This window comes from Microtus ochrogaster, assembly GCF_000317375.1.
Source record: "Microtus ochrogaster isolate Prairie Vole_2 chromosome 6 unlocalized genomic scaffold, MicOch1.0 chr6_random_2, whole genome shotgun sequence".
Lineage (NCBI taxonomy): Eukaryota > Metazoa > Chordata > Mammalia > Rodentia > Cricetidae > Microtus > Microtus ochrogaster.
Genome location: NW_004949095.1, coordinates 4,313,183 through 4,318,074, shown reverse-complemented (window position 1 = coordinate 4,318,074; position 4,892 = coordinate 4,313,183). Strand labels below are relative to the sequence as shown.

General features: G+C 44.8%; 1 protein-coding gene across 1 annotated transcript in view; it reads left to right on the top strand.

The window, feature by feature from the left end:
- The window catches only part of Xpr1 (xenotropic and polytropic retrovirus receptor 1), a 158,108-nt gene that overhangs the window by 76,438 nt on the left and 76,778 nt on the right, over positions 1–4,892 (top strand). The gene's annotated exons all lie outside the window — the stretch shown is intronic.

Sequence of the window (4,892 nt, the reverse complement as noted above, 5' to 3'; positions counted from 1 at the left end):
AAAAAAAAAAAAAAAATGGATTTCCCTCTTCTCTTGGCAAAGGTTTTGGAAATACCATAGTCTTAATACTGACATAATCATAAAAGCAAACAATCAAAACTACTAGTATGGGTTAGTCCGAGATGACTAGTTGCATGACTTTATTAGTTTCTTTTTCGAAGGATGATTTTGTTTTTCCTCCTAGCTTGTGTACAACTTTTGGAAGCATTTTATTCAGATATTTTCTCTGCAGCCCTCAGATAGGTCTGATTATTCTTGTATATGGTGCAGTGGGAGACTGAGAAAGGTAAGAAGCAGTATAAAGCAGATGCCAAAACCCTAAGAGGCTTGGTCTGACATTTAGATGCTGTTGTTTTCCAAAATAAGTACTGCTGTGTATCCTGCAAAGTGGATCTATGAACATCTGGTATCTTGTGGAGTTGGCCACTCCTGTGTATTTGCTACTGCTGATCTCTTGCTCACTGAGAATAAAGGTGCTTACCTCCCAATGTAAAGTTTTATCTCAACTTTCTGTGTAATCCTGGTGACTTAATTGCCTTTGTGGACAGTCCATTTTTGATTCCAATCTACTTTTTTCACATTATCTCATGGCTGTACTTGCCCAGAATTGCTCTCCTCCAGATTAGTAAATTCCATAAAATTCTAGGACCATATTTCCCAGGCTTTAAGCTTTTTATACACCTTCTCTAACATCTGGAGGTATATATATATATATATATATATACACACACACACACACACACATACATACATACATACACATTTATTATTATTTTGTGTTTATGGATTTTTTTGCCTGCATGCATGTCTGTGTACCATGTGCATGCAGTACTGCAGGGACCAGAAGAGGGCATTAGATCTCCTGGGACTTGAGTTACAGATGGTCTTGAGCCACCATGTGGTACTGGGGATTGAATCTTGGTCCTCGGAAAAAAGCAAACGGGGCTCTTAACCACTGAGTCATTACTCTAGTCCCCTATTTATTCGTTTTGTTTATTTGTTTTGTATCTTAGAGAGCTCAAATTCCTTCACATCTTCATTTTATTCCAATCATGTCACACCCTGTATTGATGTCTTTTTATCAGTCATTTTAATCATTTTGTCCCTGTACTTTCAATTCTTTTACCCTTATTGCTTTATATTGTGCTTGCTTAGCAAACTCAGTGCTTCTTGCACCTTAGTGCCAACATTCTGGACTGATTCCCATAACAATAGAGTTATAGTAAAAAAAAATCTACTTTATGACTAAATATGCAAATATACAGCTACCCACTTTGTTTTGTTTTGTTTTTTTTCTTCCCAGACAGGATTTCTCTGTGTAGCTCTGGCTGTCCTGGAACTTGCATTGTAGACCAGGCTGTCCTCGAACTCAGAGATACATATACCTGCCTCTACTGGGATTAAAGGTGTGTGCCACTACGCCTGGCTAGATCTTCAGATCTTATGTGTGCTTATGCGCCTATGAGTGTGAATACACAAATGTTTAAATCATTTAAGTGTTTTTAAACAAACAATATTTGTCTTCTTTTAATCTATTTTTTAAATACTTTTTCTGATTGATTTTTAAAATGTTGATTGTGTTTCACTAAATTTTGGGGTTTTTTGTTTTTGTTTTAAGACAAGGTGTCACTGTGCAGTTCTGACTGGCTTATAACTTGCTATATAGAACTCACAGGATTGGGTTGTCTTTGCCTCCCAAGTGCTGGAATTAGAATTTACCCAACCTAAATTAGTTTTGAACATTGCTTTTGATCCATATTGGATCGCAGGATTCAGTTTGAAAAGTAATATCATGGAGTAGATCAATTTTCAAAAATCATTTTGGGTTGGCTGTTATTAAATTTTTTGGATGCTGTGAGATAATTGAAAGACCCTCCAAGAGTGTCTTTCCTCTGGGGAAACCCTTCCCAAGGAACAGTGAGACCACTTGTACAGATGCAAACAGCAAGAGGTTTATTCAGATACACAGATACCTGGGGCGACAAAGTCTCTTGGAGGACTTGTGCGCCTTCAGGTCGGGGTAATGGGTTTATATATGTTTTGGGGAGCAAAAAGCGCTGTACAGAAGCGAGAAGCATAGTTACAGGGTTTTCACTGGTCAGTTTGAATGTGGCCGAGTTCAGGTTGGGACAAGGTCCCTAGTTCCCGAGAATTCAGATATGGGCTGCCTTGGCTCTTATCTAGGGCAGACAGGGTGTCTTTCTCGGTATTCACCGTTCCTCCCCGCCAGGGACAGACAATGCCCAGCCACATTCTCGGTATTCCCCGTTCCTCCCCCAGCCCAGCCACAGGTGTCTCTATCTCGTTTTGGCAGCTTCTAAACTGCCCTTTGTTCAAACCCTGAATATTCAGTACAAGCCTTGCAAAATGGCGTTACAGGTGCTAAGTTGTTTAACAAGCTGGGCGGGGGGGTCTTTCATCTGGTGCTAAGCTGCTTAGCAAGCCGGACGGGGGTCTTTCATTCCCCTATGTCTCTTATAACTTTGAATGGAATCTTCCATTCAATTGCTTTAAATTGTCTCGGGAATCTCTAGGTCAAATTCCCTAAGCTGGTGATACTGTTGAGTTAACACCAGAGCCTGTATGACTGATAATCTGTCTTTCATGAATTGGACCAACCGGTTAAGGATGCAGGGTCCAAAGAGTAAGATTAGGAAGATGATAATTAGGGGTCCCATAATGGAGGAGACTAAGGTGGTAAACCATGGGGACCGATTAAACCATCCTTCAAACCAACCTTGTCCTGATTCAAATAATTGCTGTCTTTGTTTAAGTCTTTCCCTGAGCTTGGCCATGTTATCTCACACCAGCCCAGTATGATCTGCATAGAAACAACATTCCTCCTTTAAGGCGGCACATAACCCTCTTTCCTGCAGGAACAAGATGTCTAATCCCCTTCTATTCTGTAAGACTACCTCAGAAAGGGAAGTTAAGGACTTTTCGAGGGCGCTGATTGATTCTTCCAGTGCTTGGAGGTCTGTATGCATTGCTTGCTGTAGTTGCCTAAATTGGGAGGTCTCCATCAGGGCAGTGACCCCTGTTCCTACCCCCGCAGCGATACCTCCAACAGTGAGTCCTCCAAGCAGTAAGGCTAATGTTAATGACACTGGTTCTCAGCGGGGTCGGGTCATACCCTCGAAGTGGCTGTAAATGTATTCTGGTTCATGGTATACAATCTTTGGCCACAGTTCTATCAACACACAGTAATCAGAAGCCGAGTTAAGGGCCTGGGCGGACACACATGGTGTCAAACCTGAGTTACAGGCCCAATATGTTCCTTTGGGGCCTGTCAAGTAATATGAGCCAGGGCTGATTTCCTGAGTCGAGTTGCATAGAGCCTGATGGGTACTGGGGATCGTTCCAATGCAGAGCCCTTGACCTGATACCTCCGACAGGGTCAGTTTATGTTGTGGCCCTGAGGCACATGCACTTGGGGTAGTGGTTTGGTTAGTGAGGTTTCCTGTAACGGCCATCCCCTCATAATATGGGGGTCTCGAGACTAGGCATAACCAACATTCTTGTGTCTTATTGGGATTAGTATAATTGAGAGTCAGGAACGCTCCTTGCACCAAGTTGAGCAACCTGTCTCCAGTCCCCGGCTCGAAAGAGAATTGACTAGTGGAGGCCTTGGTGGTGAGACTCTGGGTGTTAACATTAGGCAGCGAGGTGGTTGTTAGGATATGGGGGAGGGGTGCCGGGGGCTTGACCGGCCTTGCTTGGAAGGATAATCGCTGCTCTGTCAGAACCTGGTTTGGCCCAACAGGACGGGTTATTATCTCAGCCTTGAGCCTAATCTTAAAGGTTATTCCCCTATCTGTAGAGTACATATACCATCTGAGGCCCCAGGTGTACCCTCTCTGCCATTCAGGGGCCGCTTTACCTGATTCCGTGAATGAAATGTTGAGGGGTAAGCAATATCCAGTGAAGCAAGCAAAGCTTCCGGGACTGCGCATGCAAGGTTGTCCATTTCCCCCTCCACGGGGTCTTGTTCCAACCTCGTCTTACCCGGATTTTGTCCCATGAGGACGATGGGTTCCAGTACGCACTTCCCGTAGTTTCACATCCCCAGGCGGCACAATAGTAATCATCATATCCTCCACAGTAATAAGCAAAGGTGGGGCTTCTCCCATCTCTGGGGCAGACATAGAAGTCATGAGAGGCTAGTGTACATCTCTCCTCCGGGGAAGCACCTCCCACAGGAATGGGTGTGTAAGCGTACATTCTTCCGGTTACAGAAGGCATTCTTACTGATAAGTTGTGGGCCTCCTGGGTTATTATGTCCCTGTCATTTGATCCTGCAGCTAACCGGCAAAAATCGGGTGTGAGAGTAGGCCACCAAGTGTTAAGTGCATGGTTGCCCTGAATTTCCCAAACAATCTCTCCACTTGGGGACAGGACTTGCCATTTTAAGGAGTATGTCTGGTGTGGGCTCCCCCCTAGGGTTGCCCCTACCAGTCCTAGCAGGGCCCAGAGAGTAGTCAAGGGGCCCCACAGGTGAGTCTTAGTTTTAACGGGTTTTGGGTGCGCTGGATTCTCCATGGTGGGGTCGCAGTTGGCTCCTTCTCCTCAGGGTGATGGGCTGCCTTGACGTGGGAGGCGTGGACCCAGGCAGCGATGCCGTCAACTTTCAGCGCCGTGGGGGTGGTCAACAGTACGGTGTATGGTCTCTTCCAGCGGGGTTCTAGGTTTCAGGTCTGATGTCTGCGGACCCAGACAGTGTCTCCTATCTGGAAGGGATGTGGTACCACCGGTTTGTCCAGTTGTTCCCGATAGGCTGCAGCTAATGGCCTCCAGACCTCTCTCTGGACAATCTGTAGTGCCTGTAAATGAGCTTCCAGAGAAGGGCTGTTAGCAAAATCAGCAATATTAGAGTCAAAGAAATTAATGAATGG